At 42.2% G+C, this 26,994-nt stretch overlaps 1 long non-coding RNA gene across 1 annotated transcript; it reads right to left on the bottom strand.

Moving 5' to 3' along the window:
- Window positions 1–26,602, bottom strand: LOC140911165 (uncharacterized). The gene is made up of 3 exons (XR_012158846.1): window positions 26,374–26,602; window positions 26,221–26,281; window positions 1–444 (listed from the first exon to the last, which is right to left on the bottom strand). It is a non-coding gene; the product is annotated as an uncharacterized lncRNA (long non-coding RNA).
- Between the last annotated feature and the right edge of the window lie 392 nt (window positions 26,603–26,994).

Below are 26,994 nucleotides of genomic sequence, written 5' to 3'. Positions count from 1 at the left end.
ACAGACTTTCAGAGCTGTGTGTAGGTCCAGCTATCATTGTGAAAGTTGTCCAAGGGGGTGGAGTGAAGGGGAAACCGAGAAGTCCCAGAAAACAGAAAGGACACTGGGGGTGGAATTTAGGGGGGGCGGCATGGAAAAGAGTTCTGAATGTGCTGCAGTGGAGGCTGAGCACTGATCTGCTCAGTCTGCAGCATTATTAAGGACTTCAGCATCTATGTTTCTCCTCCATTACGTTAATCATCTGCTGAGTTGCATCCGGAACAAACGCGTAATTCTCTTTTCTGTCTTGTCGTTCAGCATCCTAGCACTCCTTGAGTTCCCTTTTTTCTGCATTGGAGCACTGCAGGACCTCCTAGAACATGTCTTCTTTGCTGCATCTTGGGCGCTTTCTTATCTTGTGGAGACACTTAGCTGGGGTGCATGGGGTGTTCTTGAAGCCCACATCTGGTGAAGCACAGGGGACAATGCACAGAAGTGGAATTGTTAAATTCACACACAGCATTGAAACACTTCAGTTAAATGCACCTTTTGCAATATTGCCATCACTTTCTCACTGACCCTAGTGAGGCACACATCTCTGCAAATACCCAAAGCATGATGAGTGTTGGCGGTGGGGGAGGCACTTCGCATGGAGAAAAGAGCACACACTCTTCAAGGGTTGTGGTGCAGCATTCTAGGGACCAAATTCTAAATTCTCCCACACTTTTCCACAGGTGGGGGTCATTCTAGGAGACATCTCACTGCTAAGGGTAAGTAGGGAAATGAGGGTACCTCTACTCCATGCTTGTGGCTTCTCTGCTCCCTATGCTGCTTGCCTATGTGCCGCTTTGGTTCCTGCACAAATGATTGCCAAATGGCGCAGGAAAGTTTCCTGCAATGAGGGAAGGAACAAAGCAGCTCTGCCACGGAACCTTCAGCAGAGGATTATCAAGTACCTCCAGGAAACTTTCCTGGAGATCTCTCTGGAAGATTCCCGTGAGATCTCAGTGTGCATCAACACCCTGTTCCGCTGTACCGATTAGCTACATAGGGAAATGTCCAGCTCACAGAAACACAGACAGCCTCCCACATTTCTATGCCCTGACCCCACTTCCACACTACACAAGCCACAGCCACTTACCAGGAGTCTCATCTCCTGCTTCTTGCTTGCCGGAGAGCAACTGCTGAGACTGGCTAGACACCTCCAGAGTGCTGAACAACAGTTCCTGGCTGCATGCCCCACTGGGCAACCCTGCCAGGAGCTGCACATCCTCATCTAACTCCACCTTTTCATCAATAACTTCCTCCTTTGGGTTAGGTCTTCTTTTCACTGCCTCCATGCCCTCCGAAGTATCCAAGGGGCTCTTAGCGATGGAGGTGGGGTTGCCTCCGAGGATAGCATCCAGCTCCTTATAGAATCGGCAAGTCTTAAGTGAAGCACCTGAGCGACGGTTTAACTCCCTCGCCTTATGGTACGCCCGCCTCAGCTCCTTTATCTTCGCTCTGCACTGCAGCGTGTCCTGATCATAGCACTTTTCGCACAAGCCTCGAGAAATCTTCCCATAGCTATCCCAATTCCTATGGCTCAAGCGCAGCTGGGACTACACAGCCTCCCCTCCCCATATATATAGCAGATCCAACAGCTCTGCAGCTGTCTAAGCGGGAGAGCATTTGGTGCGATAATCCGCCATAGTCACTGGTGAAGATGCAATGGGACTTCTCCATTCCAAGCCAGCAGGAAACGGAGTTTCAAAAATTCCCGGGGCTTCTAAGCGGGAAAGGTGGATGGTTGTTTACCTGGGTGCAGGGCAATGGAGCTCAAACTGCTGACCAGAGCGCTCAGGATGGGCATTGTGGTATAGCTCCTGGAGGCCAATTAAAGCAATGATATCAAGTGTGGTGTCTACACTGGCACTTTGTCAACAAAAACGTAGAGGAAAAAGACATAAATCTCTCATGAGGGTGGATGTATTTTGTCATCAAAACTGGGCATTTTTCCTGATAAAAGTAGCCTTGCAGTACACACTCACTGTTTTGATTGACAAAGGGCAGTTTTGGTGACAAAACTTGGTAGTGTAGAGTAAGGCCCATGAGGATATGTGGATATTTTATTGCTCTTTTCCTCTCATCTTTGTCCTCTCCCCTATTTATAATGGATCCTTTCCTTTTTCTAATCTTCTGTGTAGTGTTTCCCTTTCCTCTTTTACTGTTTTCTTTCTTCATCTCTCACTACCACAACTTCTCTGAAATCTTGTACCTTTTTCCTTTCCTAGATCTTCACTTTTTTCTACTGCATTATGTTCCTCTCTCCTCTCCAATTTCTGTCTCCCACATCCTTCTCCAGTCCTTGTCCTTTCTTCCCCATCTCTCTTTACTGATATCCTTCTCCAGTTTCTCTCCTACTTCTGTTCCTTGGTTGCCTTCTCCACATACCCAGACGCTCTCTCCCACACTGTAAAGGGCTCTGCTATTCCCTCTCAATCCCTCCTTCCTTCTCTGACCCCTTCAAAGTCTCTCTCCCCCTTACCTGTCTTTCCCTCTTCCGTGAGTCTCCCTCTCATTCCTCCTTCCTCCCACAGTCTGTCCTTTTCCTACTTCCTTACCCTCATCTTCTCTCCACCCATGCTTCTACAGCTTGCCAACTGGGAACACATCTTCAAGGTTTGAAAGCCGCAACGGTAGTTCATTGCGTGCTCAGTGTGGGCCTTAACACGTTATCCATACAATCCACCTCCCAAATGCTAGCACAAGGGGTTTAGCTTTTTATTAGACACTCCTGGGTGTACCTAAGCAGCAGTAGCTTTAAATAAAGGAAAAAATACATGCCTTTAAATTAGTATTAATCAATAGCTTCTAAGACACATGCTAACAGTTCTATGCCATCAAAATGGAAATTGTGGTAGTAAATACATCTCAGTTCCTTATCTGATGAGAGGGGCATATTTATAGTGTATAATACTTTACAAGCCGTGTGTGTGTGGGCAGGCAGGCAGAATCTGACTTTTTGGGGAGGGGATCCAAATAACGGTGCTTCTGGATAAGTGGCAACCATCATACAGACACAGATGTTTCCCCATTAAAATTGCTGACCTTCTTTATGAGAACAGCACACAAGCATATTTTTCAGCTACCAGCAATCCAGCACTTTGACATTTCTGGCTTAGCTTTTGTATACTGTTTAATCAAATGATAAAATCATAAATCAGTCATTTTAAAAGAGGCTTAAAGAAGTATGTATGAATGGACGTTGTTAGTTCATGCTTCTCTGCATGTTTATTTGAGGCCTGGAAGTGTTCCAATTGATGCTTTCTCAAAAAAAAAAAATCATCGTAGGGTTGGGTTTTTTGTTTTATTTTTGTTGTTAACTCTGTCATTGCAGCCTTACATCTATGATTGTCTGTGCCTTGTATAACTCAAGCCTATTCATTCCAGCATCCTGAAATGAACATAAAAAGGAATGATCTTTGAAAGATACCACATTGTGATACTGTGGGTATAATTTCCAAGAATACCTCCAACCTATTTGAAAGGATTGCCATGGCCAGGCTAGTAGTCTGAAAATCTGGCCCTTAATGCCTAGAATTATAATAGCTCAAAGGTCTTTAAGCACCTAAAGATATGCTTAGGCACCTAGTGGGATTTTTAAAAGCATGTAAACAGGTGCCTAACCTACTCAGGCATTTTTGAAAATCTGGCCCTAAATTCATACAATATTCATGACCAGTTGAGGCCCACACTTTAGTAGATCTTAGTTATAGTCTCCATGTGAACAGATGGTATATGACATATCTTCTTCTGTAAAAAATTTATTTTCAAATGTAATATGGTTGAAAAAGATACATCAAGCAAAACTTTCAAAACGTTGCATGGGAAATGCACACACACACACCCTATAATTGCTCAGCTGGTTTTATAGGCACAACCCCTCCATAAAGTTTTTAAAAAATCTTTCCCACAGTCTCAGGAATATGCAAGCTAGATGAACTGTGTGGTGTGCTCTCTCTTATGGAAAATCTCTTTTAGTTTCAGAATGTCAGTTATATCTACAGGGAACAGCTTTATAACTGCCTTAAAAGGTCTATATCTCAGTAGAGACTGGTACACAAAAGGGAAAAAACAAAATCATTTACTTGTGAAATTTAGCCAGCCACTTCAGTATTTCCTGTCTCACTGGTCTATTTTATCAAAGACTGAATGGCTTTCCTGACTACAGCTAAATGGAAGCAAGCTTGCCATTATTATTTAAACCTTTTTCCTCTGACCATGTACTTTCTACTGGACAATTACTAAGCAATAGAAAAATTACCAGCAGAAAGTACATCTATGCTAGTTCTTTTTGTGTGCATATATGTTAAAGAAGTTATGCACAAATGACTACACACATACACAAAAAAGAGCATGCAGACTGCAAATACAATCAAAAAGAGCTAAAAGATGAGAAAAGATACTGTGACAAACATTGAGACAATCAATCACACAGCCATTTATAACAATACCTCCGTTTATCTATAGACATGGCTCTTGTAAATAAACTCACGCATGAAAATGTTACATAAAACTGCTCTTAAATAACTAATAAAAGCAGTAACTTCCCTTTCAACAAGATCTAATGTTAATATGGTAAAATGTGGAAGTTCTCTATGTCCCACAGTATATATCCATCCCTTAAGAAGACACGTTTCATCACTAGACACCCAGGGCTAAATTGTGCTTTTAAGGTACAGCATATAGCAGCTGACATTGCATTCTCCTACAGAGGCACCCGAAGACGCCAAGGGCTTGTCTACACATACAGGGCTGCCGCAGTGCCTCCATAGTGCTTAGCTGCCTATACCAATGGCAGAGCTTCCCACTGGTGCAGGTACTCCATATCCCCAAGAGGTGATAGCTATGTTGATGGGAGAGCCCACCCATCGAAGTAGCACTGCCTACACCAGGGGTTAGGTCAATATAACTACATCACTCAAGGGTGTTTTCCACACTGCAAAGAGATGTGGTTATACCAACATAAGTTTGTAGAATAGACCAGGACTAAGACTCTAATTTGATAGAGCAGAGGTTCCCCAGCTGTGGTCCATGGGCCACTAGTCTGCAGAGCACTTGCTGGTACTCCATGAAGAGCTGCCTTGTGACATCATGCTAGCTCTCCTCCTTATTTCCAGCTTGTCAGCCACTCCTGATGTCATCTTTCAAGAGGTCTCTACCGCTCCCTGACTGGCTTTCTTTCGGTAGCTCCTGCTCAGGACAGTTCTTACCCCCGGCCTCTAATTATGCCTAGTGGTCTGCGTTGGTCTATTTGGGCTTTGTTTCTGGAGGTAGTCTTGGTGCTGGGGTGTAGCCCCTTTGCAGTCCCAGGCCTTTCTGCCTTCCTTCAGTCTCTGAGCTCTCTCCTTTTTATAACAGGCCTTGTTTTCCTCATTGATTGCAGCTGAGTGTGATTGGCAGTTGTGGTAATTGCATGGGGGTGTGGTTTGCCTGTAGGCAGGAGAGGCTGCCCTTCCCCTTCTGCCTTTGCTCAGTATGGGGTTTGTAGATCCCATTACACAGCAATTACATTGCCTTTAAAATATTATTTTCACATGTTTACAACTCTGGTAACAGGCTAAGTGATTGCTGGTGGGGTGGGGTGAGGTGGGAAGGGGAGTGGTCCCTGTGACAATCTCAATGGTTCTTTAAGAGCCTTTGGATGTAGACCTAACCATGCAAATTTACTGAGATTGATTTTAGCTAGGTATTCTTCTGACCTTATGCAATACTTGGCAGAATCCTCAGTAATATTTAACTCAATAAAATTACTTAGTAGTATTTACCCCACAGAATTGCTACGAGGATTAATTTAGTTAATGTTTGTACAGTGCCTTGAAGCTGTGAGCACTATTGCTAAATTAATAAATTTCTTTTTCCTTGGAGATTTTGTTGTTGTTGTAAAACTCATAAAAAGCTACTGCTCAAACTGTTTGGCAGTCTAATTCACACCATGTTTCTAGCAGGGCAGCAAGTCTGGAGCACAACTCTTAACAGCAGAATATACTCAATGGAACAACAACCCTAAAGAAACCCTTGCATCTGCAAGTCTGTAAACAATATCTGTTTACAAGAACACTCCCAACAATGGCTGCAGCCTGCAGGGCAGAACTAGGATGATTCCCTCTGTAAGACATCTACAAAAAATAATACTTTGATTTTTTGGTAAACTGTCTTCATCAGAAAGCAATGCCATACCTGAAATGGAAATCTGATAGACACATTCCTGTGTGGCAACAATGCAAGTCACTAAATCAAAAACAAACATGGAAACACATGGTTAGGTCAAACCCTAAAAAGACAGTATGCTGCCTACTGGGAAGACACATGAAAAACACATAATGCTAGGTTGTTATAGAGCATACAGATACACAGATTGCTAGAGGACACAGAATCTATGAATTGTTATGGGTAAGGCTAAGATTTTGTCACGGTTATTTTTAGTAAAAGTCACAGACAGGTCATGGGCAATAAACAAAAATTATCGGAGCCCGGAAGCTGTCCGTGACTTTACTAAAAATAACCCGGGGCAGGGCTGACGGGGGAGGAATGGAGCCTCATGTGGGGGAAAGACAAGCCGAACCCGCCACCATGGCAGGGGGCACAGCCCTGGCTCCAACGGCCACATTGGGGGTTGCAGCCATGGGGGACACACAGCCCCCCACTCCAGAGCTGGCCGCAGCTGTGGAACAGAGGTGTGCGGCCCCAGCTGCAGCCCCTGCCAAGCAGCAGCTGCAGCCCTGAGAAGCCATGAGTGGGGCACATGGCCCCTGCTGCAGCCACCAGGCGGGGTCACGTAGAAGCCACGGGGTTGGGACGCAGTGGGGGCACAGCCATAGCATGTGCACACACCCTGCTCCAGAGTTGGCCACAGCTGCTGGACAGGGGCACACAGCCCTGCTGCAGGCTTCCCCCAGCCCAAAGCTGCAGGGCAGGGGCAGCAGTGTCCTGGTTCCAGCTATCCAGCCCCAGGTGCAGGGCAGGGGCAGCAGTGTCTTGGTTCCAGCTATCCAGCCCCAGGTGCAGGGCAGGGGCAGCAGTGTCCTGGTTCCAGCTATCCAGCCCCAGTTGCAGGGCAGGGGCAGCAGTGTCCTGGTTCCAGCTATCCAGCCCCAGTTGCAGGGCAGGGGCAGCAGTGTCCTGGTTCCAGCTATCCAGCCCCAGTTGCAGGGCAGGGGCAGCAGTGTCCTGGTTCCAGCTATCCAGCCCCAGGTGCAGGGCAGGGGTACATAGTCTTGCCTCCAGCCCCGGCTTCAGCTGCCGACAGCTGAAGTGGAAGAAGTCATGGGAGATCTTGTACAGTCACACAATCTGTGACTGCTGTAACCTCTGTGACTACATTGTAGCCTTATTTATGGGTCAGAGAAGCATCACAGTAGTAAATACCAACTTACTACAGGGAAATGCACAGAACACAGGCAGACTTACCAAATGCAGACTCCTCAGTGCCACAGGCTATGTCTTCTCTAGAAATGATGCAACTGCACCACTGTAGAGCTTCAGTGTAGACACATACTGTAGCGATGGGAGGGGTTCTCCCATTGCTAGAGTTGATCCACCTCCCTGAGAGGTGGTAGCTAGGTCGATGAAAGAATTCTTCAGTTGACCTAGCGCCGTCTACACTAGGGGTTAGGTTGGCTTAACTGCGTCACTCAGGGGGGTGGATTTTTCACAACACCCCCGCCCCCAAGCAATTTAGCTGGGTCTACCTAACTTTTTAGTGTAGACCTGACCTAAGTCACTTTTTAAAACAGGTTTTATGCTCCTAAGTTACTTAGGCCCTTTTGAAAAGCTTTTGAAGTTTTGAGACATTGAAAGTTTTTACCCTTGTGATAACCACATTAAATAATTATACAATGGCACTTGGAAAAACAGAGGGAGCCTAATCATGACCCATCAGAATTTAGGAGTAAGGCATGAGCAGGTCCCATACCCCCACACATGGGGAATTCAGAAGACTACCACACCAGTGTGGCTTCTCAGTTATTCCAAGGTGTCTGACTTGTGGAGAGCCCTAGTCTTCTCCACCAGCCAAAGGAAGACCCTGCTCCTGGTTCTCTATCTCCCTTGCATACGGAATGTACAGGCTACTACCTAACATTGTCACCTTGTGCACTGCAAGAGAACCAAATCTTGATCTCACTGAAGTCAACGGCAAACTCCCAAGTTCAGATGGGGAACATGTGACAGAGCCAGGAATAGAACTGCTTTCACCTATTTCCCAGTTCATTGATCTAATCCTTAAACCATGCTTCCTCTCTACTAATGCTATATATAGGAATGTATGTATATTCTGAATGTATCACTGAATATTGCAACTTTTCTGTTATTTCATGTACCTTAAGAATTCTAAGGTTTGGTTTGATTAATCCCTGAAATGTCTGGATGTATTTCTGAAATGTACCCAAATCACTTGAAGTTTCCATTCTCCTTTCCCACCCTATCCTTCTGCTTCCTATATTAACATTAACATTTAAATGATGTTAATATTTTCATTACTTTTGATATTCATGATTTTAATCTCTATGGTCAAGATTTTCAAACGTGTCTAATGATTTTAGTTGCCTCCATTTTTGGGTGTCTGACTTCTTGAGACATACATTAAAGGAGCCTCATTTTTAGAAAGTGCTCAGCACCTACCATGGTGCTCAGCACCTACCACGTGCACAAGTCCATGGGGCCAGATGCGTTGCATCTGAGAGTGTTAAAGGAGTTGGCAGATGTGATTGCAGAGCCATTGGCCATTATCTTTGAAAACTCATGGCGGTCGGGGGAAGTCCTGGACGACTGGAAAAAGGCTAATGTAGTGCCCATCTTTAAAAAAGGGAAGGAGGAGGATCCTGGGAACTACAGGCCAGTCAGCCTCACCTCAGTCCCTGGAAAAATCATGGAGCAGGTCCTCAAGGAATCAATTCTGAAGCACTTAGAGGAGAGGAAAGTGATCAGGAACAGTCAGCATGGATTCACCAAGGGCAAGTCATGCCTGACTAATCTAATTGCCTTCTATGACGAGATAACTGGTTCTGCGGATGAAGGGAAAGCAGTGAACGTGTTGTTCCTTGAGTTTAGCAAAGCTTTTGACACTGTGCCCATAGTATTCTTGCCAGCAAGTTGAAGAAGTATGGGCTGGATGAATGGACTATAAGGTGGATAGAAAGCTGGCTAGATTGTCGGGCTCAATGGGTAGTGATCAATGGCTCCATGTCTAGCTGGCAGCCGGTATCAAGTGGAGTGCCCCAAGGTCGGTCCTCAGACCAGTTTTGTTCAATATCTTCATTAATGATCTGGAGGATGGTGTGGATTGCACCCTCAGCAAGTTTGCAGATGACACTAAACTGGGAGGAGAGGTAGATACTCTGGAGGGTAGGGATAGGATAGAGAGGGACCTAGACAAATTGGAGGATTGGGCCAAAAGAAATCTGATGAGGTTCAACAAGGACAAGTGCAGAGTCCTGCACTTAGGACGGAAGAATCCAATGCACTGCTACAGACTAGGGACCGAATGGCTTGGCAGCAGTTCTGCAGAAAAGGACCTAGGGGTCACAGTGGACGAGAAGCTGGATATGAGTCAACAGTGTGACCTTGTTGCCAAGAAGGCCAATGGCATTTTGGGATGTATAAGTAGGGGCATTGCCAGCAGATCGAGGGACGTGATCATTACCCTCTATTCGACACTGGTGAGGAATCATCTGGAGTACTGTGTCCAGTTTTGGGCCCCACACTACAAGAAGGATGTGGAAAAATTGGAAAGAGTCCAGCGGAGGGCAACAAAAATGATTAGGGGACTGGAACACATGACTTATGAGGAGAGGCTGAGGGAACTGGGGATGTTTAGTCTACAGAAGAGAAGAATGAGGGGGGATTTGATAGCTGCTTTCAACTACCTGAAAGGGGGTTCCAAAGAGGATGGCTCTAGACTGTTCTCAGTGGTAGCAGATGACAGAACAAGGAGTAATTGTCTCAAGTTGCAGTGTGGGAGATTTAGGTTGGATATTAGGAAAAACTTTTTCACTAGGAGGGTGGTGAAACACTGGAATGCATTACCTAGGGAGGTGGTGGAATCTCCTTCCTTAGAAGATTTTAAGGTCAGGCTTGACAAAGCCCTGGCTGGGATGATTTAATTGGGGATCGGTCCTGCTTTGAGCAGGGGGTTGGACTAGATGACCTCCTGAGGTCCCTTCCAACCCTGATAGTCTATGATTCTACCATCTGAAAAGTTAGCCTTCTCAAAGTTTCTCACATTGGGTGCCTAAAAATTGACACATCCAAAATTATTAGTCACTGTCCAAAATCTTACATGTGGCTATGTGAAATACTCACAAAGGCCCAAATTCTGTCTTCCGTTATACCTGTATAACCCTACTAACTCAAGGAAGTATAACTGAAAGCAGAATTTGCCTCATAGTAAATATCAACTTTAGAATCTATAAACATGTCAATGCATTAATATTGTTTCTTCTGTCTAGTTTTGGCTTTTCAAGGTGAATTGCTCCCTCTACTGGCTAAGTGAAAAAATAACACGGTAGCCTGATATTTACATAAGGTTCTCCTTAATACAACATTAGACAATATTGTGAAGTTTTCTAGCGCCATTTGTATTTCTCACTAATTAAGTTATACTGGTTTCTGAGATAGATTATTTTATAGTTATAATTTGCCATCCACTGATTTTTCATTTTTCTAAAACAACTTTATATGAAGGAAAGAAAATTATTTCACCACACAATATACTGTACAGAAGCGTATGAATAAAACCTAGAAATAAAAGTGAGCACACACTCAAATAAAAGAAAGCATTTGTTCCATTGTTTAAAGAGCAAATAATATCTTCATTTGTTCTTATTCATTCCTTATCATTATTATTTTAAGAGCCAACAATATACTAAGTGATTTACAATGCATAAATAGAGGCAGGGTCTCTCTAACAGGCACCTAAAAAGTTAGGTCCCAATTCTTCAGTTGGACCCCCACAGGTATAGTTCTGCCACCCATGTGGAGCCCCATTAATTTCTGTGACTTTGAAGGGGTTCCACACAGCCTAAAAGACACAGGTTAGACAAGATGTACTGGGAGATTCCCCCAGTGAGATAACGTAGAACATTTTTCTTAGTGGGAGTGGTAATGACATTTTATTGACATTGGTTAGTATTTGCAAACCTGTGTCAGAAGACTATTTTCAAGAGGATGGAGCCTTGTGCACTGGGATAAAGAGGTTGTGACAGACAGAAGTGAGATAAGGAAAGAAAGCAAGTGGTCAGGGGGGAAGTGATGGGGGCAAGGAACCATGCGATCAGAAACAAGACCAACGACTAGGCAGCAGCCGCGTTGTGCAGCGACTTTAAGGCTTTGCATAAGATACTGAGACTTAATTTGGGAGATGAAGGGGATCTAGCTGAACAAAGGATATGAATAGAGGAGCAACAATGTCCAAACAGTGGGAAAGCAAGATAATTTTGGCTGCTGCACTCTGGATGGGCTGGAGGGAGCAAGGTGGGAAACAGTGAGGTCAGAGAGGAAGTGGTTCAAGTAGGAGATAACTTGACCATGAACAATTGTTTTAGCTCTAGGGGCAGTGAGGAAGGGACAGGTTTTTAAGATGTTGTGGAGAAATAAATGGTGGGATTTGGTATCAGCCCAAATGTGTGGGGTGAAAGCAGGCCCTCTCAGAGTTCCAGAGAGGCCCGGGTCACCTCCAGCTTTTGAGGCCCCTAGCCATAATAAAAATAAAAAATCATGACAAATGAAAACAAAATAAGGCACTAAAAAAAGAGTTAGACATAATCTAAATTTTTTTTATTTAACAAATGCTTTTCTAGCCTTTTTCTGTGCAAATGCACTAATTATTGAGGAAAAATCTAGCTTTCATGCAATGTCACAGTTGATATTAAGTAAGGCGAGCCCATTCAAACGCTCTTGTCCCATAGTTGAACGGTGATAGTTCTTCACCTGCTTCAACATGTTGAAGATGCATTCACCTGAAGCCACAGATACAGGCAAACTGACAAAAATACGCAATGCAATTGAGATATTAGGAAACACCCCAGAGAGTCCAAGTTCAAGTCTTTCTTGAAACAATTTCTTTGGCTTGCAATCCAATTTAAAGTTTGTGGAATATATTTGTTTGAGGAAGATGACCTCATCACTGAGAGCTTTTGAGATTTCTTTATTGTACTGTCGCTGAAATTGTTCAGCTGCAGAAAGTAGATCTTTATTACTCAGTCTGTTGAACTGCCAAAGAAACCCCAAAAGGGTACAAATTAGTCGCAGTGACAAATCAATGTTTAAGACCTGATTGAATAAAGTCAATGATGACAAGGAAGACATTGACCCTACGATGCTGCTCGGCATCAGATTCAGTAGGTAAATTGCAATTGGTGGAGAACTCAGATGAAATACCAATATTCTGTGTTACTAATTTGGACTCAGTCAGGATTGCATCCCATTGTTCATGAATCTGCTGAATGTCATTGATAAGATTTTCAATGTTATCCCTCTCAACATCAAGTGTAGGACTGCATGCTTCAATTACCAGATTAGTTTGGTGGATCATTGTAAATAGCTTCATCCACAAAGATGACATCAGTCTATTCAGAAGCACATATCCACATTTGAATGCATTCTGAAGTTCAGTTCGAGCCTGTGTAGTGAGATTGAGAGATTCAAGTTCATTTAAAGCCTTTCTCACTGAATTCAAATGCTGCGCAACTGGTTGAACACCATCAATCCATGCAGTGGACATCTCATGCAGTGAAACAGGAAGATATTGCTTCAGAATTTCCTACCTTTGTGGACTGCTACTGAAGAGCTTGTACATTTGCTGAACAGTTCCAAAGTAAGTAATTGCCTCCTTGCATGATTCAGCACAGTCAACACCTACAAGGTTTAGTGTGTGGTTTCCACAGCTGGAGAAAAAATACAGTTTGAATTATGCTCAAGCAGAACTGCTTGTATACCTTTGTACTTTCCAACCATAGTAGATCCATTGTCATAGGCTTGACCAGTGCAGACTTGAAAATCTAACTTAAAACCTTCTAGAATTGCTAATACTCGAGCAGCAATTTCTTTTCCAGTTTTTCTCATGAAATTATAAAAAAAAAAAAACCTTTCTTCAATTGAAAATTTTGAGCTGTCCACAAGCTTCACATATTGAATAACCATAGTAGTCTGTTTCTGGTGAGAACAATCTGGAGTGGCATCAACAATGATTGAAAAATACTAGGCATTTTGAATCTCATCAAGAATTGTAGTTTGTACGAATGAACCACATAGCTCAATAAACTCGTTTTGTATGCATGTGGAGAGATAATGGATTTGCATGCGCTTTTGACTCACTTGCGAGTCTCAAACACGTTTAACATGCTCTGGTAAAAGTGGGTCATATTTGCTGAGGAGCTCAACTATGCCTAGAAAGTTTTCATTTGCACAATCACCAATATGTTGACTGGAATGAAAGAAAGCCAATCCCTGCTCAGAAAGAAAAAGGAGGACATTCAGGATGCACTCAAGACATTTTTTCCAGTTATTAGTTTCTGTAGAGAGTTCAGTCAAGAGTAAATGCTCAACTGAACTTTCAGCTGATGCTGCCCTACTGGCTGATTTCCATGCAACATAGTTTTCTTTATGTGACTTTGAACTCTCATGTGATGGTATTCGGTCTTTAAACTTCCTCCAATCTCTGTTGATACTCCATCCTGATTGATCAGAGAGAACTGATGCTGTGATAAATGAAGGGGTGGGGGGTAGCTCCCTATTATGGACACCCACCCAGCCAGTTAGCTATATAATCCCTTTTAGTAACTGTTCTCTACTTGCTTTACCTGTAAAGGGTTAAAAAGTATCACTGCTATGCATAGAGAAAAGGAAGTGAGTGGGCACCTGACCAAAAGAGCCAATGGGAAGACTAGAACTTTTTTAAATTGAGAAAAAACTTCCCCTTTGTCTGTCTGTTGTTGCTCTCGGGGACAGGCAGACAGAGCTGCAACTATGCTGTAAGAAGCTTGGTGACAGGTATGAAAAATTATTAGTATTATACCTAGAAACTACTCATTTGAAACCCCAGATATATAAGTAGATTAGGAAATGTCTAGGAAGACACGATCAGGTTTATCTCCTTTTATTTCTTTATGGCTTGTGGACTCCTCTGTGCTAACCCCAGATGCTTTTGTTTTGCTTGTAACCTTTAAGCTGGACCTCAAGAAAGTTATTCTTGATGCTTAATCCTTGTAAGGGTTTTTTTTTTAAAATCTATCAATAGCCTACATGTTGTTTAATTAGCTGGTGGCAACAGCTGATTTCCTTTGTTTTTCTTTCTCAGCTCTTCCCCGGACGGGGGGTGAAAGAGCTTGAGGGTACCCCACAGGAAGGAATTCCCAAGTGCGCTTCCTGGGTTCTCAAAGGAGTTTTGCACTTGGGTGGTGGCAGCATCTACCCATCAAAGGTCAGAGAGAAGCTGTAACCTTGGGAGTTTAATACAAGCCTGGAGTGGCCAGTATTAATTTTTAGAATCCTTGCAAGCCCCCACCTTCTGCATTCAAAGTGCCAGAGTGGGAAATCAGCCTTGACAGATGCATTTGCAATACTTTTGTCCAAAATGAAGCAGGGTGCACGGTTTTTGTTTTTCCGTACTCCAGCATAACCAGTCTCTTGTGCAGGTCTCACCATTTAGAAGAGTTTTTGTCAGCAGACGAGTAGGGAAAGCATGATTATCAGCATCTCATAGAATATTATTTGGAATTTCAAAACAACTAATTTGAAGAAAAGATTGAATTTGGGCAGCATTGCTCTTGTCAATAATTCCAATGTCAGTCACAGTCAAACCTGTAGTACTTATGAATTGCTCTTGCTGCGTAAGGTCTACATCTTCCAGTTGCTGTTGAGTTTCTTGATTGTACACAGGGTCTTCTGCTGCACCTGTTACTGTTGGCACATCTTCTTCTTGACTACTGTCCTCATATTCAAGTATTGGCACTGAAATATCACCTGTTGCAGTCCGGAGTTTTCATTATCTGTAGCATTGTTTGCTGGGTAAGGTGTGTTTTCCAGTGGTTTGAGAAATTAAGTTATTGGCTTTGAGCTCTTAGCTGCTTCTTCACTCAGTTGTTTTCGCCATCTCTTGCTTGCACCACTTTCAAATCTCCTCTTCATAGTGATCTATCTGGTCAATATGTAGCCTATCCACACTTGAAATATTCTGCTGCACATAAGTAGCTTATCTACACTTGAAATCTTCTACTGTAAACATGTACACAAATGTTGAATGGTACACAAATGCTGAAAAGACTTAAAATGAAAGAATATAACTAAGAACACAAAATGAAACAGTCAGGTTATTATCCTTATCACTGAATCAAAACTCAAGCATGCAAATATAACAGGAGAAGCTGAAGACAAAGGAATGACATATATATATAGTAAACACAGACATGGATACAGACAGAGGGATAATGTCCAAAAATTTCAAACGTGTGTCCTCATGAAACTCACTGTACAAGATTGTCCTCACAAATTTTCACCTTGAATCTGGGCCTATAGACTATGAAAGCCCATGATGATGGCAAAGCTAGGGCTCAACCACCAAACCAGTCATCTTTTTTAGCTATGGTATGAAGATAATAATGAGGAATTCTCACACACAAATAATTCCTTAGTCAACTAGATGTAAAACTATAAAGACCCTAAAATATAACAATTCTCTACCTTTCAACACGCACTTGATCCAGCACCAGCCACTAGTAGTGGTTTGTTTATATAATCAGCTGATCTGAGAGGACACATTCATCACGGTCTAATCTTGTGCCATCAGGACAGATATATTTTTATTAATATTTATGAACATTTTAAATTATTTAATATGACAAAATCTATATCAGTTAACAAAAAAATTATATCTTTTACCAAATCACATATCTTATTTGCTTAAATTTGCAGCTCTAAGCTGAGAGAGCATGTCACAATTTGGTCCGATAGGGATGCGCATAAAAACAAGTTGTGAAACTTATAAAATGCCAAAAAATTAACAAGTGTCTAAATTTGAGGCCCCCTTTGCGTTTGAGGCCAAGGCCAAATGGCCCTCCTGGTCCCCCTCTGATTGGCCCTGGGTAAAGAACAGTCAAAAACTACCTCAGGAATGTGAGTATGGGTGACAGGCCAGGGTGGTATATTACCAACACCAATATAAAAGGGATAACCCCTCCTTTTCTTACTCAGAATCTCCACAGCTCAGAATCACTCCTTCAACATTGAACCCTCTCCCATCAGACAGCCCCAGGCCACAAATATACCATCAACCTCACCCCATTTACACACACAACCCTCCAAGCTCATATCCCATCCCAAGGCTCAGAACTATTCTCCGTCCGACCTGACACCCACCATACATCAGAAGTCCCCCCACCTACTTGTTATTTAGTCTGGAAAAGCAGGAGAAGAGATAACAGAGAGCACATTCAAATAGCTCTGTGGGGCTACCTGTCAGATACTTTTGTTCTGCATCATCCCTCTGCGGTCTACAGTCTATGTGCTACAGGCCAGAGGTCCTCTGGTGGCAGCCAGGTGTATTGCAGCCTCCAGGGACTGGACTTCTCCCAGACCCACCAAATGTGCCCCAGTGGCAGCAGGTGGTTCTGCAATCTTAAGTAACACACTTAAACACAGTTGTGATATTACTGGTGGGACTTGGCCCCACTAACCCTTAATGAACACCGCAGCCAGTGTGAAAGGGGATTTTTTAAAACATCTTTGTTAGCTGAAACCAGGCTACAGAGGGTTTCTTAGATGATGCTGTAGCCGCAAGGTGTGTTCCAGCTAGAAATGGGCTCAGACCAAACCTCCACATCTGAATATCACCAAATCCTGGAGTAGGGAAGATCAGAATTCAGTTTCCGACTCAAATTTTGCAGCTCAAGCCCATCTCCAGCTACAGTTGTGTTAGGTTGTTTGGTTTCAAAAAAGTTACAAACCACAGTGTGCACAGGGCCTAACGGAAGAAATGTAAGTGCTGGCAGCCGTGTTTACATGGATGACACTACTCTCTGCACAAAGTTGTTTTGTGTCATTTCAAGTGTTAATTTCCTTTTCTGTCTCTTTTTTAAATGAAACTAATATATTTAATACAAGACTATTTAATACAAAATGTAAACATCAGAAATGTAAATATCACTTTCTGAAGAAATATTTAAACAACACTCAACCAAGTCTCTGTACCAACGCACAAAATAAACATGCCTCCTGGAACATCCTCCACTCCTTTGGTGTCATTCCAGTTATTATGTTCTGCAGTGAGCACTGTGCTATGACAGATCTCTGTATACCTAGCTTAGCCACTATGGTTTGCTGTTCCCATAATTATTGTGTGCTTAGGCTAGTCTTGCTAGTCTTTTCAATAAAGTATGCAGTGCATGAATGAGATATCATAATAAGTGACCTCTTTCTTTCTGTAAATTGTGAACTGCACTTCTCACAAACAGAGACAACTGTACAGCTTGAAGTAGAAACACCTCTTATGCTTTCTATCATGTAATGATAGAAAGATAAAATAGCAGCTATGGCAAATTATTCCAGGAACAAACATTTATTACATTTATTATAAAACAATTTCATAGAGAAAGCAAGGAAGAGTATGTCATCTAACTGAAACTGTGAGGCATTCAGGTACTATAGGCAGAATGTAATTACCCTAACTGGAATTAGATTAGAACCTCAGGGCTAATGTGTTCTAATATCCTGGACAAATCAGGTATGGAGGCCACACCCCTTTTTCAATATACAAAATAAATTATTTTTGAATCTTCATACCACAATTATTAAGTCAATTTATGGCGGATGTAATTTCTCTCTCTCTAAAATGCAGGGGGCAGTTCTCTCCATATGCATGTGGAGTTCTCAAAAATATCAGTTGTAATCCTGAATGTGTATGGAGAAAAAGAATATATCCCTTAGAATGGAGAATGCACTACAAAGACAGAATCCCTCCTGAATTGCACTGCTTAAGAGCTAATTAACGTTCAGAATCAAGCAAGTGCTAACGCGTGTCTAGTTTAAAGCAGGGCGTCTAGTTTAAAGCTAGGTGTGGGAAAAGTGTGTAGCAGCAAAGAGATCCATATTTTGTAGGGTCCCATGCTATAAGAGCATTTATTCAGGGCTGTCTGTCCTGGAGACATTTCAGCTATGGAGGTGCCATCCATGGGCAGAAAAATAGGGATGTCTGCTTCACCATTTGCCATATCAGTTGAGTGCTGCAAGCATTGCCAGTTGCAGCTAACCACAATCTCCTTTTCTGGTTCCACTAGTTAGGGCCGGATTTAGGGGCAGGTGACCCAGATGCCTGGGATGCTGAGCTTGGGGGGCACCAGGCTTGGGGTGCTGCTTTATGGCCAGTGATCCTAAACTCTGCTTAAACTTTATGGCCAATGATCATAAAATGGAAGGGGTGGGGCAACGAAGATGCTCCTCGCCTGGGGCGTCATTTGATCTAGGGTCGGCCCTGACACTAGTGATACTCAAAACTGTAATCTGGCTGCTTTCCAGTCCTGGTTTAGGAAGTCTTCTTGGGTCTCCACACATCTGCCTTTGAACAATGTCCCTCAAAATGTCAACTGATCCATTTTTCAATAATTTTAAGATTGTGGCACAAAATATGACAAAAATCAGGACATATACAGTTATGTCTGACAATCTGTCCTTAACACTCACTACTGTAAAGAAGATAAAATTGTAGTGCACGATAAATTACAGAGTACTAGCCTTAGCACTCAATTTCCTGCCTTTTGATGGTTTTTTTGCACCTTCAGTTGCAAAGCTGAGACAATTACGAAAATTATATAGGCAGCTCTATAAACTGGGGCAGAGTTTTATCATAAAATTGTATGGATCTACCCTACAGTGAGTTATGAATCTTTAAATTCACATATTGGCCAAATGAGCAAAGTTCAAAGTGGTGGGGAATCAAAAACATTACAATTGCCACTCCTGCCCCAGCTCCAAGAAGCAAACTGACCAAATCTCCTATTATGCTCAATCCACCAAAATGTGATCAAACCAACTTCAAGCCAGAGAAGGAAAAAAATCGCTGTAAAATTGTTGAATCTGAAAAATCACATTATAGCTAAAATCATATTTCTGCTGTGACTACATCACTCAGGAAGGTTCTTGCTCATAGCATCATCCATTGTGCCCTGTGATTCATCCTGAATCGTCATCAGAGTGGACATAAGCCATTTGCAAGACAAAAACTAAAGATAATTATTTATCATTAAAGAGTTCAGATGGCAACCTCAGGTCTGAGTAAAATTCTGAACATTGATAGCTGCATGGGACATTTGTGCATAGAAACAGTTGCATTTGCCTGGAGCCTTCTCCTTTTAGAATGGAACAGAATATTTATAACAAAGTATTATCAGTTGTGAGAAGAATTATGCTGTTAAGAAAGGAAGGATGGTTTTGTGTTTAAGAAGCTGGGCAGAGACGCAGGAGCTCTCGGTTCAATGACCAGCTCTGCCACAGTTTTCCTTTGTGCTCTTGTAAAAACCACTCAAATTTTTGTGCCTCCATTCCCCACCTGTAAAATGGGGATATTAATTCTTAACCCTCAGAGAATATAGTAATTAATGTCTGTGAGGCACTAAGGACCACAAGGAGATTTAGGCATCTAACTGCCACTTTTGGTACATAAATCCAAAACACAAATCCTCCAAACCTCTGCTTAACTACTGCCTAACTTTGTAGGTGCCTAAAGCCCCAAGCTAATTTCCACTGGTGAAGTCCCCATGGCACTAAAAATCTGCCACTGGGCATGTGCACAGTCACCTCTGTCTAGGCGCTCAGATGCCTAGCTTATACCTAAGCTCCAGTGGGATTCCCAAACTAGGTGTTGCCGTGCCTATCTCACACATGGGGCTTGATCCAGTGGGTGTTCTCAGAAGCTGCTTACCAGATTAGGCCCAACACAAAACAGCACTGGAGAAATCATCATCCCCCTTCTAACCTTTAGTCCAGTGGTTAGACTATTCATGCAGGATCAATCCCCCCTACTCATTTGGTGTAGAGCAGGGATTTGAACCTGGGTCTTCCTCCTTGCAGAAGTGTGCCCTTATCCACTGGGTTGTGGGGCCACAGAATGTGCTCCACCTCTGCTGTTCACACTGTTCCACTGTATCTGACTAATTAAATATACATTGAGCCAGAGAGTGAGTGAGTCTGTCTGAATGGGCAGGGTACTCATCTAAGGTGCAAGAACCCAAGTTCCAGTCATGCTACTTTTTGGACTGGGGGAGCCGAGCAGGTACTTAGCTTCAGGAGAGTGGAGAATGGCTGTGAATCCTGAGTGGAGAGGTCTCCCTCTGACCCAGACTTAGGCCTGGTCTACACTACAAAGTTAGGTTGACATATGCCAGGTTAGGTCGAGTTAAGAATGTATGTGTCTACACTACCGAGTCCCTTCCGCCGACCTAAAGGGCTTGTAAAGTTGACTTCTGTACTACACCTCCACGAGAGGCGTATCGCTTCAGTCGACATCCATGCGTCAACATGGGGATAGTGTAGACACTGCTGTGTTATTCGAATGAATTGGCCTCCACAGTGCTCCACTGTGACCGCTCTGGAGAGCACTTTCAATTCCACTGCACTTCAGCCAGGTACACAGGAAACAGACTTCTCCCTGTTAAAGCCCCGGGAACTTTTGAATTTTCATTTCCTGTTTGATTGGCACAGAGAGCTCGTCATCACAGCTGACAACAGATGCTCAAGGCTGCAAACACACTCCATCCTGGAGCACACAGGAGGTGGTGGATCTTATTGCTGTGTGGGGAGAAGAGTCTGTGCATGCAGAGCTCTGATCCAGCAGAAGAAACACTAACATCTATGCCAAATAGGCTTTTTGCAACCACTGCTCCGCTAGGAAGGCTGTTCCAGAACTTCGCTCCTCTGAAGGTTAGAAACCTTCATCTAATTTCAAGCCTAAATTTGTTGATGGCCAGTTTGTATCCATTTGTTCTTGTGTCCATATTGGCGCTTAATTTAAATAACTCCTCTCCCTCCCTGGTATTTATCCCTCTGATGTATTTATGAAGAGCAATCATATCTCCCCTCAGCCTTCTTTTGGTTAGGATAAACAAGCCAGGCTCTTTGAGTCTACTCTCATAAGATAGGTTTTTCTTTCCTTGGATCATCCTAGTAGCCCTTCTCTGCACCTGTTCCCGCTTGAATTCATCTTTCTTAAACATGGGAGACCAGAATTGCACATTGTACCTAGAGTATGTGCAACTTTTCCATTTCTTGCCAGTCCTGGGGAAATATCCCTTCCCTTTAGACATGTGTCTAAATGCACATTGGGAAAAGCCTTTGAAGGATGGCTATTAATCATCATTAAAAGGTCTTCATATCTGCAACAGTCCATCTGCCAGAGAAAGCAGCAAGTCCAAATGGTATTATGTGTGCAGGTAATTGCTTTTCAAATATTTCCCACAAAGGTGGAGCCCTGGATCAGGAGCTAATTAAGATTAAACATTCTCAGGAGTTTAAGAAAACTATTTCTTGTATGTGAAGTCCATTTTCTCTGGTTTTAATTAATCTTGTTTTTATTAAGATTAATATTATGTCAATAATTCTTGCAGCTGTCCCCAAAAAGAGGAGAAACCTATAATGTTTAAGGATAAGTGCTGAAGAGTCAAATTACTAGAATCTACTCCCCCACGCTCAGTATTGGGCAAGGAACCTGAACAAAAGTGTCCATCCCAATAAAGCTTTTGTCTACATGGGGAAATTGACCAGCATAACTATTGTGGAATAAATTATTTTGCTATAGCTATTCCAGCCTAGCTCCCTAAGTGGTTGCTCTATTCACTTGTATTGTGGAACAGAGCGTTCACATGGGGGATAAATTGGTTAGTCTCTAAGGTGCCACAAGTACTCCTTTTCTTTTCACCTGGGGGAGTTATTCTAGAATAAGATAAATTAAACCAGAATAGCTAAAAGGTCAATTTCCCCAGTGTTCAAGCCCTAAATTGTGTTGCCATTAGGCTGTAGTGGGTCAACACACAGGAAGAGGCCAAAGGACAAAGCAAGAGATGACCTATTTATGGGGTATTGGTCACAGCCTGCATGACATGTGGCTCAAGTAGAGAAGAGAAAATATTAATACATAGTTTCTAGTAGGCTAAAATAGCCTGTCTTTGTCTTATGCCAAGCCAAAATAGGGTGAATTAAACCAAGGAAGCTTTTTCACTCCTAGAATGGAATAACTCCTATTGTGTTTCTTCATGTGCATCTTGGAGTAATGATTGATGTAATAAAGGTGTAATGTGCTGATCACACTGTTACTGGCTGGAATTTATTTTCTCACATAGACCAGGGTTAAAAAAGAATAATATCCTTGCCACATGATGTGGGTCAGTACATATCCACTGACTCAAATGGCTCTAATGACTGTTAGAATCAGTACTCCATTTGCCCATTTTTCAAATGGATTACATGGGGTCTGTTTGAGGAGGAACAGTATACTTTTCACTGAATTTTATTTCTTTAACTACTTAATGGTTGGAAAATGAGTCTTTTGATGCATAAAATTTTCCACTGCATGAAAATGCATGCCCTCCAATGCTATTGGGAGAGAACCACTTATCCTTGATAGTACAATAAACCATTTATTGGCACAGATGCCAGTCCTGCTAATAGTAATATTTGCTCTTATGTAGTATTTAAACCTACAAAGCAATTTGCAAACATTTGCTAGTAAAGCCTCATAGCATCCCTAAGAGATAAGTTAAGTATTGTTACAAACTGATAAAGCAAGTTAGAGAGTTTAAGGCTCTGAATTATAAACGAGTGAGGGAAGCAATTAGGGTGACCAGACAGCATATGTTAAAAATCGGGACGGGGGTGGGGAGTAATAAGGGCTTATATAAGAAAAAGACTAAAAAATCAGGACTGTCCCTATAAAATCGGGACATCTGGTCACCCTAGAAGCAATTGCAGTATCAAACTGTGCATATGAATGTGAAACTACCTGGTTGCACAGTTACTGTGACAGTGTGTACAAATAGGGTAACTATTTGCAAAATACGATTTACAAATGGCTTATAATGTGTGTTTGCACACATGCACATCTTTTGATACCCACATGCAGTTTCATGGCCTCACAGCTGGTCAGTTTCTATTGATGGAGAGAAACTGAAGTTATGCAGTCAGGAACAATGCAATCTGTTTATTTACAACACGTACATAAATCCTGTTAAATCGAGATAGACCAAATTGCACACAGCCGATTTCAGAAACCCTAGCTCAGTCACTACTGACAGCCACCAGAAAGAGCTGCCGTCCTCACTGTCCTTCCAGGTCTCAAACTATCTCTCAACAGAGACAGAACCATTCCCTCCTAGCTGAGCTATTTCCCTCAGTGAGGAAACTGAAGAGCAATAGAATATTCACCCTTAGAAAATTCATCACACTGCCCTCTGCTCACATATTATCGTTTAGCTAGTTCATTACAATATTGACCGCCAAGAATTAGACATCACAAATGTGAACTGAGATACAGTACAGGGTCTTAATGAGCCAGATTCTAAAGTCTTTTACACTGGCTTTATATTGATATAAAACCTTTGACTTCAATTTATTGCTCTGTTTGATAATTGGAACTGGTCAATAAATGTTAATTTTTTTCAGAAAAAAATCAAAATTTTTTCTGCAGATTTAGAAAAAATAATTTTGGGGTTTTGGGGGAAATTTTGTTGTGAAAAAAGTTTTACCAAAATATTTCATGTATTTCTTTTTTTCAAAATAAAACATTCAGTGTCCATTTTAGGTTTTTTTTCCTTTCTCTCCCTTTTTCTTTTCCCTCCTTTCTTCCTTTATTTTCATTTTGCCACTGAAAAGAGGTGAAAATAAAAAAAGTGGTGAGAAATGGGGAAAAAAGGAAGAAGAAGCCTGAAATGGGTTTGTTTAGTTAAAATACAGAATATTTTTTTAAATCAATTTTTGATTAAAATTGTCACTTTTGAAAATGGGTCACTTTATCACTAAAAAAATGCTTAAAATTAAAAATGTCCACCAGCTCTACTGTTTATCTGAAATTGCTTAACTGATTTATTTTATTGATTAACTTATTGCATTATGGCTAATACTGGCTAATTAATTTCTCTGCCAGTCCACAACTCACTTGGCATTACTTCTCCACACCTCTTCTTTATTATTTAGGTATTTATTTATTTGTGGTAGCACCCACTGTATGCTCGGTGCTTTCTAAACACTTCTCGGTTTCTCCCTCTCTTCCTCTTTTCAACTTCACTTTACCACTTCCTTCTCCTCATCCCTTTTACCCTACTATATTTTCTGCTCTCATCATTCTGTCTCCTCCTCCATTCATCCTGTCCCTATTCCTGCACTCATGTTCACCCTCACAAATCTCTACACTCCACTACATCCTTTTCTGAATTCTTCTCCTTCTTTCTAATAACAACTCCAAGCCATGTCCTTTGATCACTGAAGAAGGTTAGTAGCTAACACCCAAACTCTAGCTGACAGATACTATATGATGACTCTCTAGGAGTCGAAACAACACAATGTTTCAGAAGGAAGTTAAGCAAATTTCGTTGAAACAACTATGAACCAACTTGGTTCCAAAAAATAATGAGTCATCAGAAACCACTGCAAACAAGCTAACAGATGATTTATCAAAATGTAATGTCAGGCAAATACTGTGACTTTTTGGGACAAAACAATGGAGCTATAAGTACCTTTGATGCAAATGGTGCAGTAAAAGTGTGAATAAATCAGTAATGGTTTAGTATTTGTTTTATTTTATCATTGTGGTCTTTGTCTAGTTTTGATCTTGCTTTCACTTCAGTGTAAGAAGATATTGTAAGCTGTCTGTTAAGCACTTTGGAACAGAGACTATATTTGTTTCTATACAGTATTGAACATACTGTAAACACAAATAGGGGGTGAGAGAACCTGGATTTGTGCAGGAAATGGCCCACCTTGATTATCATACACATTGTGAAGAGAGTGGTCACTTTGGATGGGCTATTACCAGCAGGAGAGTGAGTTTGTGTGTGGGGGGGTGGAGGGTGAGAACCTGGATTTGTGCTGGAAATGGCCCAACTTGATGATCTCTTTAGATAAGCTATTACCAGCAGGAGAGTGAGTTTGTGTGTGTATGGGGGTGGGGGGGTGAGAAAACCTGGATTTGTGCTGGAAATGGCCCACCTTGATTATCATGCACATTGCAGGGAGAGTGGTCACTTTGGATAAGCTATTACCAGCAGGAGAGTGAGTTTGTGTGTGTGGTTTTTGGAGGGGGGTGAGGGAGTGAGAGAACCTGGATTTGTGCAGGAAATGGCCCACCTTGATTATCATACACATTGTGAAGAGAGTGGTCACTTTGGATGGGCTATTGCTAGCAGGAGAGTGAGTTTGTGTGTGTGTGGGGGGGGGGGCAGAGGGTGAGAAAACCTGGATTTGTGCTGGAAATGGCCCCACTTGATGATCACTTTAGATAAGCTATTACCAGCAGGACAGTGGGGTGGGAGGGGGTATTGTTTCATGGTCTCTGTGTGTATATAATGTCTTCTGCAGTTTCCACGGTATGCATCCGATGAAGTGAGCTGTAGCTCACGAAAGCTCATGCTCAAATAAATTGGTTAGTCTCTAAGGTGCCACAAGTCCTCCTTTTCTTTTTACAAATAATCATATAATAATAATAGTTAATACACATTCTTGGTATCCTATTTGTTATGTGTCTTAAGTAACATGTAAAATGTACACTTCCCATCATTTCGAGTGTTTGCATTACTGTGGATCTAGTTGTATTTTGTATCTTATCTGAAAACAAAAGAGTGCAGTAATTATATCAGGGCTTGCCTACACTGGCACTTTACAGCACTGCAACCTTCTCGCTCAGGGGTGTGAAAAAACACCCCCGTGAGCACTGCAAGTTTCAGCGCTATAAAGTGCCAGGGCACCAGCGCTGGCAGCTGTGCTCCCAGCGCTGGCAGCTGTGCTCCCAGCGCTGGCAGCTATTCCTCTCCTGGAGGTGGTTTTTTTATAGCACTGGGAGAGCTCTCTCCCAGCACTATGCCGTGACTACACGGCCAGCGCTTTAACGTTGCTAGTGAAGACATGCCCTCAGAGAGCGCTTATTGAGGGCCTCTAGAATCCTTAAAGGCTAAAGGATTGGTATGTTGGTATGTCCTAACCCAAGTGTTTTCCCAGAAGGGCTCTTACCTGAGTATTGCCTTGAAGATGGAGAAGGTGGGTGAGGTAATATCTTTCATTGGACCAATATCTGCTGGTGAAAGAGAGAAGCTTTTGAGCTCCAAGTGCTCTTCTTTAGGTCACCTTGAATGCATTTGAAACATTATTGCCTGATATACTGACCTGCAGGTTAGACAATCTGGAAGGTTTCTTAGGCTGCCCAATTTAGGGTCAGGGACATCAGTGGCCAGGTTCTCAAAAGGTCTTAGTACCCAAGACCCTCCACTGAATTCTTATGAAAGTCTGTTGTTGTAAACTTACTCTCAGTACTTTTTTGTCTGTTTCATTTGATGAATCTCCATTCTGTTTTCACGATGTTTTATGTTTAATTTCAGAATTCATCTAAAAAGAAGAAAACCTGAAAATAGAGCAAAAGGGAGTTGCAAGTGAATAAACAAACTCTAACAACACATTCACAGTATTGCTAACCCCTCAGGGTAATGCCAGTGTAATTAAGCAATAGGCAGTACTGCCAACCCCAACTGTCCAAAAATCACGTCAGACCCCCCCAAAATCATGAGATTGGCTTAAACATAATACATTGTAGATTCTTTTTTTTTTGCCTTCCAGGTTATGAGCCTTTAGGGTGCCTGTGGTTTATTTACAAGCTTTTCTTCACAATTATGAGAGCTAGAAACTTTTTCATAATGAAATCTGAATCCCATATAATTACGTGACTCCAGGAGCTGGGGCTTCAAGCAAAGCACCAAATATAGCCAGGCTCACAATAAAATTGTGAGTTGG

Source organism: Lepidochelys kempii, chromosome 5 (assembly GCF_965140265.1).
Source record: "Lepidochelys kempii isolate rLepKem1 chromosome 5, rLepKem1.hap2, whole genome shotgun sequence".
Lineage (NCBI taxonomy): Eukaryota > Metazoa > Chordata > Testudines > Cheloniidae > Lepidochelys > Lepidochelys kempii.
This window is presented reverse-complemented; position numbering and strand designations above follow the sequence as displayed.